This window comes from Euprymna scolopes, chromosome 21, assembly GCF_053919585.1.
Source record: "Euprymna scolopes isolate OS-2025 chromosome 21, ASM5391958v1, whole genome shotgun sequence".
Classification (NCBI taxonomy): domain Eukaryota; kingdom Metazoa; phylum Mollusca; class Cephalopoda; order Sepiida; family Sepiolidae; genus Euprymna; species Euprymna scolopes.
Window position 1 is genome coordinate 36,441,611 of NC_136502.1, and position 13,041 is coordinate 36,454,651.

Here is a 13,041-nt window from a genome sequence, read left to right on the forward strand (position 1 = left end):
TTATTGTTATTTTTGCTATTAATAAAATATTAATAATCTATCCTTGGACCTTTATTATTCTGAATATTCATTCATAAATGACCTCCCTGATAAAATTGTCTCTGAGATGAGTATATTTCCTGATGACACCACTCTCTATGGAAGGCACGAAGGGAAAAAAAATGAATACACATCTAAGGAAATGACCGAAACACTAGAGGATGACCTCCAATCTGTAGTGAAATGGGGACAAGAATAGAGGGTCATATTTAATTTAATGCTGCCAAGACTAAGCTTGTTTCCTTCAATAATTTCAAGAAACCTTCTCTACCATCAATAGCAATGACCAAGAACACATTACCCGGAAGTACTTCCTTCAAACTCCTCGGCCTAATGTTTACAGGGAACATGAACCGGAATAGATACATTGAGAGCATTGCCAAGGCTGCTGTGAAGAAGGTGAGCTCTCTCTACCGTGCTAGAAAGCTACTTATGCCTGAAAGTATCCTATACCTCTATAAGGCCACCATTCGCCCATGTATGGAGTACTGTTGTTTGGGCTGGTGCATCTGCTACTTATCTTTCACTTCTTGACAGGGTTCAAAAGAGCTGATAGGTCCTGAACTGTCATCTAAGCTTCAGCCTCTGTCCCATCGACAAAATATTGCATCCCTCTGCCTGTTCTACAAGTACTTTAATGGTGAATGCTCTGACGAACTACAAGCACTTGTACCCCCTCGACATGGACACCAGCTGAATCCCACCCCTTCAGAGTAGAGATCCCTAGGTGTAAGAAAGCCTTCTACTCCAATAGTTTCTTCCCCAGAACTGATAAACTTTGGAATTCGCTTCCGGGATTCTGCTTTCTCAACTGTACTGACATGCAGAAGTTCAAGTGTAATACTGAACAAACATCTTGCCACTCATCTCCCTTCATAATACCCCTGCAATTTATGTTCCTGATAGTAGCTCCCTACTTCCAAGTGGCACTGTGCCTTGTTTGGGGTAAAAATTGAATTAAAAAACAAAAAATTATCGTAATCAAAAATAAAATAAGAGAAAACTAAAACAAACTTTTAAGTTTTGCAAAAAAAGAAAACCAAAGTATGAATATATTTTGAGTTATTTTTTTTCTAAACTCCCATTCATGCAGCATCAACTAAGTACATCGAGCAAATAATACCACTGTTACAGTATCGCAAAAATTTATTGATCAAAAAATAAGCACCATCAGAATCAACACACTTTTGCCAACGCAAAACAAGTGTATTTATGCCAGTAACGTAAAAATCTTGTGTTCTGGTGGCGATGAAATCGCTGAAGGCGTTTTTGATCTCATTTCTCTACACAGAAAGTTGTCAAGATGCTTGAAAAATTGGTAGTTGGTAGGTGAGAGATCTGGAGAGTACGGCAGAGTTTTGGTAGCCCAATTCATTTAATTTCTGCAGGGTCAGTTTAGCAACATGCGGTCGGGCATTGTCATGGAGGAGAATTGGGCCTTTTCTGTTGACTAATGTTGTGTGTTGTTGTTGAAGTTTCCATTTGTTGACAGTACTTCTCCGTTGTAATAGTTTCCAGGGTGCGTACAGATTTTCAAGGATTTTTCAAAGCCTTCTCCAGACGAAATTCAAGTTTGAAAAACAAGATTTGGGGTTTGTTTTACAATATACAGCGATTCGAAAAAGTGGTAAAATATCAAGTATACAGCAAATAAATGTTACTATATAAAGTTATTTTGCAACTTACCTGCCCAGTTTTTCGGTGTTTTTAACTTTATCTATATACACCTGAAAAAGATGAAAATTCACTAAATATAGAGATTAGGTTGAGAAGAAAGTTCTTGCCGAATTTTAAATTTTGATTTCAAATAAGTGCTTTTAATCTCAAATATTAACTCTGTTTACGGTTTTTGATTTCCAACTAAGATGGTGGCCATCTTGTCCATTTTTTGGTCTGGCCAGCCTAATTTTAAATTATCACAATTTTTTGGGAGGTGGAGTGGGTGTGTGTGTGGGGGGGGTCGCCCTTGGAGCGTCTCATCTGCACAATGTATTTATTAGAGAAAGGGAAAGTATTTTATTTATGGAAGCTGCCACTACTTCACCCCTTTGTGCCTCCCTCCTCCCTCCCAAAAAAAATTAAATTATAAATAAATAAAAAAAACAGATGGAGATTTGAATCTTTATCACGAACCTACCAAAAGCAGTTTTGTGACAAAGGGACGTAACTCTTGCATCCACAAAAAACTATGCAATTTCAGAACAATGTATTTCAATTTTATTTATTTTTATTAACACTTAAAAAATAATTTAATAGTATTTATTTCGATTTTATTTTTAATACTGCAACACAAACTTTTACTGGACATAAAGAATATAATTTTCAAAGCATTTTCAAGAATTTTTCAAGACATTTTTCATATTTTCAAGAATTTTCAAGGTAATCATAAAAATAAGGCCTTTGCAAGGTAAAAGTCGAAATCCAAGAATTTTTAAAATCTGTGAAAACCCTGGTTTCGCCTGCATTCAAAAAACTGTAATGGATGAGACCGGTTGTAGACCACCAAACAGTCAGCATGACTTTCTTTTGGTGCAACTCTGGCTTTGAATAGTATCATAGAGCTTTGTCAGCATCTAACCACCGAGCTGAGCACTGTCAGTTGTTGTAAAGAACCCACTTTTCATCGCAAGTTACAACTTGGTCGAGAAACGGGCCGTTCTTGTTACGTAAAAGGAAGGAAGATGATATTTCATAATGGCGTTTCTTTTGGTTGTCATTCAATTTGTGAGGCACCCATTTATCAAATTTATTTGCCTTTACAATCTTTCTCAAATGATTGGAAATCATTGTATATGTTACGTCTAATTCAGAAACAAGTTCTTGAACAGCTGTGCATGGACTGACTTCAGCTAAGGCACTTACTTGATTGTTGTCAACATCTGATGGACGACCACTACGCTCATCATCTTCACGACGCTCGTCGTCGCCATGAAATTTCTTAAACTATCATTATGCTGTGCGTTCCTGGGCCAAATTCTTTGTTGATATCGCAAGCTGTTTCTGCAGTTTTTTGGCCTAGCTTAAACTGAAATAAGCAAATTGTGCAAATTTGCTTTTGTTTCCATCTTGTATTCAAGATTTTGAAAAGAAGACATAATTGTTTTAAAATGATTGTAATTTAAACGGTTAGACAGAGCAAAAAATGCTCTTATAAATGATATATAAAGTATTTTAACAAAAACTTATTTGAAAATACATCGTTTGAAATCAAAAATAAAAATTCTGCAAGAACTTCTTCTCAATCTAATATCTACATTTAATGAATTTTCATGAATTTTTATCTTTTTCATGAGTATATATGGATAAAGTTTAACTTGAAGATTATTTTTGGCAATATGCCACATGATTGAGTGAAATGAATTGCCATTGTAGAGCTATTCAACTCCGGAAAGTCTGCAGAAGACATTGTGAAGACCTTAAATGTAAACTAAATGTTGGTGTGGATAGCACTAAAACGATTTAAGTCAACAGTTGAGATCACTAATGTACTTGGTCAGGGTCGGCTTTGTTCTGTTAGAACAGAAAAACTGATAAAATCCACCGGGGAGAAACTAAAGAGGAATCCAAGATAATCCTTCAGAAATTTTGCAAAAGATGGTAAAATGAAGAAATAACCCACAAAACAAAACAAGCCTGGAAAATTTAGAGAACCAAGACCTAAGATGCTTAAATGCTAGTGGCTTCACTGATCAACAAAAGAAATCATCCGAGCACCAATGGAACTTCTTTTTGAAAGCTTAGAGTGAATGTCGATTTTAGGATCCACCGATTCCACCTTATGCGATACCGTCAAAAGCTAAATGAATCATTAGACGACATCATTACATGAAATAGAACATTGGCACAAAAAATGTGATTGCAGAGATGAGGAGATGAGCAAGAGACTTTTAGAGCTCATCCTATTCTCAACATCATATGCTTTTGGGGACAAGCTCTACAACAAACGAAAAGGCTACAGCATAGCCAACGTACTGAAGGCCAGAAATACGAAACCCTTATTGCTAAAAATGAACAGCTTGAACCAGCTGAACCAGCTCAGAATGCCGAAAGCAAAAAGAATATATAGCATTAACCAAAACAGGAAGTGCAGGAATTGCGATACCAGCCACAAATCTCAACAGTGCCCAACATACAGTGATGAGTGCTCTGTATGTGGAAGCAAGGGACATTAGGCAAGGTGATGCAAAAAATAAATAAATCAAGGGAACACAAATAGAAAAGCAGACACAGGAGCAAGTTTTGCAACCACCTGCACCTAACTCCAAGGAGGACTGAACACAGGAGATAAAAGGAAAACATTGACCACATAAATATTGGAAGTAATGAAAACGATTACTTACAGCATTTCCACTTCTTAACTACCAGTGCTAAATGCATGGATAGTATAATGAAGAAACCCTGTAACGAAGCCTACATGACCCTGAATATCAGACCACCCCACCTGAAATGTAAAACACACCACATGAAAATCGATTCCGGAGCATCCAGCAACACACTCCCACCGAAGATATTTTCAACACCATATGACGTTTTCCAGAAAGAACTCTGTAACAAACAGATGTACTAACCAAACGTCGGAAGTACGAAGCCCTTACCATCAGAAATAATCAGCTAGGAATGTTGAAAGCAGAAAGAATATATAACTTAAACCGAAGCGAGATGTGTGGAAACTGTAATACAAGCCACAAGCCTCGACAGTGCCCAATATACAATGATGAGTGCTCTGCATGCGGAAGCAAGAGACACTGGGTGAGGTGCCAAAGAAAGACTAAATCAAAGGAACATAGAAAAAACAGCAGACACAGTCTTGCAATGATACCAATCCCCAAGGAAAACTGAACACAGGAGAAAAAATGGGGGGCTTTAAAGAATGTTTTCTGGCTTTGTGACATACTTCCACCGGGCAAAGCTGGTACATGGGTCTTGCTAGTTTGTTATACAGTTGAATTGTTTAACCCATTCTTTTTTTTTTGTTGTTTATTGGCTTCTCTGCTAAATCCCTTTTTTTTTTTCGTTTATTGGATTAAATCCTTTTTTTATTTTATTTTATTTTTTTTTTTGACAGCTCAACAACTGAAGAACAAACGTGTCTTTGAATTGTTCTTTAACTTTGCGTTTCGTTTCATCAATTTTAATAATGGAGGTTTTCTATGCACAAAACTCTAAATAATTAATTCCCCACCCAAAAATGTTTCTATTCACTTGCCTCCCCACAAGGGCAGAGTTAGACACAAGGTTGGTTTTTAATATGGGGAAAATTCAGTTCCACAAAAAGAGCACTCTGGATAGGAACAAAAATAAAAACTGTCTCAGTTTAGAAGGATTTAAAAGGTGAAGTATAGTATCAGAACAGATACTACACTTGGTTAATCGCCAAAAGGCCAAGTTGTTTTCTTAAATCTTATCTCACACACTCTTTTTTTTACAAAAGGATCAGTAAGGTAAACATTTCATGTCTAAGTATTTCTCGCCTCAAAGTAACTTACACATTTTGTTATTGATTATTTTTATTATACTTTTTTTCACAAGCGATGTCTCCGTTCAGTCTCGAAAGACAAAGGATACCCCCTGTAGGGGCGGCTGTGCATCTAATTGTGAGGCAAAGGTTGCGCAATCCCAACCACACCTCTCCCGAATCGGCACTGCTTGAGTCCAGTAGCAAGGAGAAGTGCAGGACGACTGGAAACAATACCGATATAAGCGGAGAGCACATACAGCACCTGGAAGTCCCAAATGGTCACCTATCGGATACTGGCCAGGCTCATTGTTGCTTAACTTTGGTGATCGGACGGGAACCGGTGTGTCAAACGTGATTAGTGATTATGCTGTATATATTTCAAAATAGAATAAAAGAAAACAAACTTTTAAAACTGGTACTTATGCAGAGAAGTTACCATGCTGAAATAATAACATTATTTAGAAAGCCATTCTTAACATGAGGAGGGCGTTTTCTACTATTCTTTACTTTCACTTAACAAAAAGTATTGCTTATGCACTTATGTTACCGCACTATTTTTTTTAAATAGTATTTTCAAATAAAATTAAAGTTGTACATTATCTTTTTTATGTGAAACTGTTAAGTGGAAGTACAGAATAGTTACAAAACACCTTCCCCATGTTAAGAATGGCTTTCTAAATAATGTTATTATTTCAGTATGGTAAAGTACTAAAAAGATATCAAAAAACTTGAATTTAATTTTAAAATATTATTAAAACAAGTGAACCATGCATGGTCCTCCATGAATGCACAGTAAACGAGGCATAAAAAAAGTTACTAATTTCAGCAGTTACACCCCTTCTCCCCGATAAGTCTCCAGGGGACATCATATCCTAGCAAAAATTAACAAACAGTGCAGTTTTAGGCCTTAACATATGTAAAGTTGAGTTCTGCACCATGCAAGAAAAAGAAATGACTAAGTCCATCATTTGCCCCTCCCCCTCCCCATTTAGCCCAAAAAGTCCCCAATTTATTTAAATTTGACTTCAGCACCTTGCAAAACTACTAAATAGACATACACAGAAAATTTTGGATAAATATGATAAAATAGTCCCAAAAATGGAGTGTTTTTATTAGCCCTAAAAAAAACGCTGGGGCACATCCGAGAGTTATCGCGAAGTATAGACAAACAAAATTATATAGAAATCAGTTAGTTACAACTTTTCAGAAAGTTTTATAAAAATCCAAGGCATCAATTTTTTTTTAATAAGCACAAAAGTGTCAATTTTAGCCATTTTAACATGAAAGGCACCCCTAAAGGGGCAACCGGAGTTTTCCCGGAAAATCCGTTCTGTTACTTTTTTTACTCATATCATGATGAATGTTTGTGCAAAATTTCAAAAAATTCCAAGGTGTAATTATTGAGAAAAGTGTGGACAGATGCACGGACAAGGGTGAATTTATAGGTCCACCCTCCTTTTGTTGGAGGACCAAAAAACAGTATAGTAACTTCTCTGCATAAGCACAATAAATTCTTATATATATATATATATATATATATATATATATATATATATATATATATATATACACACACAAACTTTTCTGTTTATTTGCTGGATACTTCGACAGAATTTGAATCTTACACTAAACTATCTTTTAGCTTTCATTCGGTTCCAATTCAATTTAAGAGTATATCTGAGAAAATTGACCAGATCCTGTCTGCTCATCCTTCGGCTAATATTCACATTTGTGGTGACTTCAATGTCTACAATGTGGAATGGCTGACCCACTCGAACAAGACAGATGATGAGGGGAGGTTCTGTCATGATTTCGTCATTGCTTATGACCTCTTCCAGATTGTTCATGAACCCACCTGTGTGCCCGAGACAGTCAGTACGCAAGCCTTCTAGACCTTTTTCTCATAACTTCCCCATAGCTATGTTCATGTTCCGTTCTATCTTCTCTGGGATCTTTCGACCACTCAGTTGTATCAGTTAAGATAAAAATGAAATGTAATAAGTCTTCAGATGTACCTCGCCACCGTACTGTATATCGATACTTTATAACTGACTGGGATAGCTTCCGTACATTTATACCTGATCTACCTCTGAGCTCCATGTTTAAAAAGGATGTGTCCTCTATGGTATCAGACCTGACTGAATGGTTAATTATAGGCATAGACCGATTCATACCATCCAAAAAAATTTCAACAAAAACCTAACAGCCAGCCATGGTTTTCCCAAAAATGTGCTGCTGCCAACGCGCACAGAAATCACTTTTTCCATAGCTACCAACGTAATAGATGCACTGAGACTAAAGCTGCCTTCAGGACTGCCAGCAATTACTGTAAAAGAGTAAAAAAAATGCAAGAGAGCTTTATGCTCAGTCCGTTAAATCCAAAGTAGCTGAGTAGCAGCTTGGTTCCCACCAGTTTTGGCAAATAGCAAACAGGATCCTGAACAGAAGCGTGCGTTCTATTCCAACCATCATCAATGGACCTGAGGTCATCTTGTCAGCATCAGACAAGACCAAACTATTTGCCAAGAACTTTGCAGCTAATTCTACCCTATGCGACGAAGGTCATCAACTCCTCGTATTTCCTCCTATAACAGACAACACGCTATACAACATACAAATATCTGTGTGTGAGGTCGCCAAGCTAATCAAGAACCTTGATTCCAGTAAAGCAACTGGCCCTGATGGCATTCCAATTATAGTGTTGAAAAAGCTTCAACCAGAACTTACCCCCATACTTACAAAACTGTTTAAGCGTTGCCTTAAGGAGAAGTGCTTCCCAACACCCTGGAAAACCTCATTAGTATGCCCTGTATTTAAGAATTCAGGTGATAAGTCATCTCCCTCTCAGTACAGACCAATAAGTCTCCTGTGTGTCATGAGTAAGTTGCTGGAATCCATATTAAATAAAGTAGTAGTCAACCACCTCAGCATAAATAACCTTCTTAGTGACATGCAATTTGATTTCCGTTCTGTTAGATCTACAGCAGATGTGCTAACAGTTATATCTCATAGGATTAGTGAATCTCTCGACAAAGGCTTCCTTTCTAGGGCAATTGCTCTTGACATGTGGGGTATATGGTTAGAAAAGAAAAGAAAAAAAAAAAAAAAAAAAAAGAAACATACCGGGCGTATCTGCATCGCTCTTTGGGAAAGAAGAAGAAAAGGATGGTCAGCGCATTTGTATACGCAAAGGGCATCTTGGGAAGGCAGAGCATGATGGGAGAAGCTATATTTTTTTCTTGTCTCTTCCTTTTTTTTTCTAGATAGGAGGATATAAAAGCTGGGAAAAATTCCCTGGGGGAGGAGAGAGAAAAGAGTCATGGACATCTTCTCTTGAAAAGAATTTCGTATTGCTGACGTTCGGATTGTGCGGTGTGACATTGGTGGCAAGAGGCCAGGTGTGGTCGATTGGAAAAGAAGAGGGCAGAAACGTGCTGTTGTCGAGAGAGTGACACTCCTTCCCAAACCCCAGAACCGAATCCTGATTATAACTCAAAGGCCTTCGATAAGGTATGGCATAAAGGCCTATTTCACAAGATTTCCAGCTATGGTATAACTGGAAATGTTTTCTCAATTATTAAATTATTTCTCTCTGATAGGCTCATAAGAGTAGTGATTGATGGGCAGAAATCAGAGGCCCACAGTATTAATGCTGGAGTCCCTCAGGGGGTCAATCCTGGGCCCAACTCTCTTCTTGATCTACATTAATGATCTTCCAAAACACATACTTAAATCATTCATTGACATTTATGCTGAGGATACGACCATCTATGGCAACACATCAAAGGCCATAAATGACAAAGTTCTAATTCTCTCTCCTCTGATCTTGAGCACGTGGTACGGTGGGGGAAGAGGTGGCTGGTTACTTTTAATGCATCTAAAATCAAGCTCCTATCTTTACATCATCAACGCTCTGATCCCCATCTGGCATCAATTGAAATGGATGGCTCTCATCTAGGGGATGCTCCATGTTTTGATAAGCTTCTGGGATTGACCTTTACTTCTTACCTGAAATGGAACACGTACATCAGGTCTGTTGCCAAGGTTGCTGGAAAAATGATAGGATCCTTCTACTGCTCCAGAAAATATATCACTGCTGATGCAATTCTCTACCTATATAAAAGCCAAGTACGTCCAAGGATGGAGTACTGCTGCCACATATGGACAGGAGCTGCTAAAAACAGCCTATCATGCCTTGACAGAGTACAAAATAGACTTCATGGCTTAGTGGGAGATGCCCTTTTCTCTTCCCTGCAACCTCTCTCCCACAGAAGAAATGTTGCAAGTCTGTCCTTGTTTTATCATTATTTCCATGGCAAGTGCTCATCTGAGCTTCAATCTCTGATCCCCCCTCGCCAATCTTTCATAAAAAACACCCGTCTAGCTGAAACCACTGTCAATAATTTTCCCCATTCTTTATCTGTGCCTAAATCAAAATGTAGATTCCATGAACAAAGCTTCTTTCTTAGAAGTGCACGCCTGTGGAACTCTCTTCTGTTTGCCTGTTTCCTACCTGACTACAACTTGGATGTCTTCAAGTCCAACATAAATTCCTGATAAACCGCCCCCTTAAGTAAGACACTTTATCAAATCTCCATCACTAACGATTACTACGATATTATCCCATTGATTACTGTACACGCAATAACCCTTATCCCCGAGTGGCTTCTGGGCCTTGATAAGTGGTGACTATCATGTAAAAAAAAAACTTTAAAATACTATTTTAAAATAGCACGGTAACAAAAGTTCATAACACCGTTTTGGGTGCTATCTATTTACATATAATCATTTTAGAAATAGAGATTAAAACATTACCTTAACAAAATTAGTTGATGCCATTTTCAGATAGCCTTTTGACTTTCTGACATTTTGGGTTTTTGTAGAATCCATTCTTAGACGACTTAGTTTTGTTTTGGCGTTAGTGTGAAGCCAGAATCTCTTGCTTTTGGGGGCTAATCAAGCTATTTTTTTTTTTTTGTACAAACAAGGTTTTTTTTTTTTTTTAATTCAATATCTTAGGACTTTACTTTACTAATTATCTTTGAAATAAACCCAGAAAACTAATATTTATCTTTCAAAAGATTTTTTACAATGAATTTATTTAACTTCAAAATCCAGCTGACTTTGTCAGCACACGAATGCCACTGTGCAAACATTTTTCGTTATAACTCTCTTTTTACGTGTACAAATATAATTTTTCTTTTTCTTTTTTGAAATTAATTTTTCAAATAGAATAAAAAAACATTGTCAGGAATTTACAAAAAATACGGGTTTGTATTACTGTACACATAGATTCGAAAAAGTTGTCAAAAAACAAATATATAACAAATAAATATTACCAGAGACAAGATGTTAGATGAGTTACTTTTCTACCTAACTGGATATATTTTTCGTGTTTTTATTCAATGTAACATGTTTATTCAGCTCGAAAAACATACAGTGTTTACCGATGTATGTATTGGAAAATTCAAGATGGCGTCTGACTCTCTCTTTAACACGGTAAGTTTCGTAAAAGATGTTATAAATAAAAAACTGGATAAAATACTGTTAAAACTCGCTCAATAAATGTAACCGTGACATAGATTGACATATATTCGGCGTTTTTTTAACCGTATTTTGTTCACATAAATTCGAAAAAGTTGTGAAAAAGCAAATATATAACAAATAAATGTTATCAAAGGTAAGATAAGTTACTTTTCAACCTAACTGGTATTTTTTTTTTTTTTAATGTAAAATGTTTATTCAGCTCGAAAAACATCCAGTATTTACCGATGATGCGTTGGAAAATTCAAAATGGCGCTGAACTCTCTGCTAAACACGGTAAGTTCGTGAAAATGAGTTTAAAATAAGAAACTATACCACATACTGTTAAAAACCCACCGAATATATGTCAGTGTATGTCACGGTAATATATATTGCGCTAGTTTCTAACAGTATTTTGTATATTTTTTTATTTTTAACTCATTTTCCCAAACGTACCGTGTTCAGCATAGAGTTCGGTGCCATTTTGAATTTTCCAACACATCGGTAAACACTGTATGTTTGTCGAACTGGATAAACATGTTACATTAAATAAAAACATTAAAAAGTTATTAAGTTGGGTAGAAAAGTAACTTATCTTGCCTTTGATAACATTTATTTGTTTTTTGAAAACGTTTTCGAATCTTTGTGTACAGTAAACAACCCCAGAGGCTTTAACTATTCTGTACTTTCACCTAACAATTTAATTGGAAATGTCGAATTTAACTTATAAATCCTTTCTAAACAAAACAAAAAAAATAAATAATAATAATAAAATAGAACATTGTGTAACGTGCAGAAGGTATCTAAAAATTAAAACTAAAAAAAAAAAAAAATGTCCGGGGTAACACGGAGATATATATGGATATTTAGATATTAAATGATTATCATTGAAAATTTAGTTTTACAGAAAATAAGCAAAAAAGAGCAGAAACAAAGCTCCAAATTTTAAAGAAAAAAAGCAGGAGGACTTGGGGAACTAATAACTAGATAGTTTAGTTCATTTCTAATGAGATGAAGGTTTTGAAATTCTTTAGACTTTAGAATTGTAAAAACGGAAATAGATTTACATAATAATTGCTTATATTTTTTTAGTTCAAGATATATATATATATATATATATATATATATATATATATATATATATATATTACTTTCGCAAACATCAAGACAAAAACGAGAACATCTTATTAGGTATTTTGTTATGTGTTACAATTGTTTCTTAACTGTTTGGACAATTTTAAATTATATATATATATATATATATATATATATATATGCATGCACAAAAAGTTCTCTCGTTTTTATTTTACCTGGAAAAATAAACGTCAAAACTGGCTTTTCGGCAAGAAGCAAATGGAAACTCTTCGAGTGGAGATGGATCTCCACTGGTTGGAACATTTTTAAGTTGAAATGAAACCCAAAGACGTTTAGAGGCAAATCCCCTAAAATATAGACATGCTTTTCTTTTTTCTTTTTTTTCTTTTTTTTTTTTTGATTTTCAAGTAGAATTTCGGTACCGACTTGGTACATAAAAGAAAGTAAAAAAAATAAAAATAAACAGGCAAGGGAGACGATTTTACGGACAAAACCATTTTCGGAAAGTTCTTCACGATAAATTTTAATACAGAGCTCAAATTAGATGAAGTGGCTATTCCATTTAGTAACGACTTTTAAATTGTGTAGGTAATTACTAAGATAATACAATATTTGGGAGATATTGGAATAACTTTTTTCAATTAAAAGTTCCAAATAAAGATACAACTGGAAATGTTTTAGGCAAGGGAATTTTTCTGAAAACACCGGTTAAATTTAGCCTTCAGCTTTTGTTTTTTAAGAAAAAAATATTTAAACAATTTTATTATTCTTAATCGTAGTTTCTTTTTTTTTTTTTTTTACACAACAGAAATATGAAAAACCTTATTTAAGTCTTAAATAACAAAAAATCTGTTTCTATTTATTTTATTAACTTATTCAATGTCTAGCAATTTTACTACAAATGGAAATATGATTATTTTTTTTTT

The 13,041-nt window shown here is 35.3% G+C and overlaps 1 protein-coding gene across 1 annotated transcript in view; it reads right to left on the bottom strand.

Moving 5' to 3' along the window:
* LOC145242764 (uncharacterized) overlaps window positions 1-12,750 on the bottom strand; it is a 59,552-nt gene extending 46,802 nt beyond the window's left edge. Inside the window, exons 1-2 of the mRNA XM_080105903.1 lie at window positions 12,331-12,750; window positions 1,726-1,766 (exon numbers count right to left, since the gene is read on the bottom strand). The gene's annotated coding sequence lies outside the window, so the exon portion shown is untranslated. The remainder of the gene's footprint in view (window positions 1-1,725; window positions 1,767-12,330) is intronic.
* Between the last annotated feature and the right edge of the window lie 291 nt (window positions 12,751-13,041).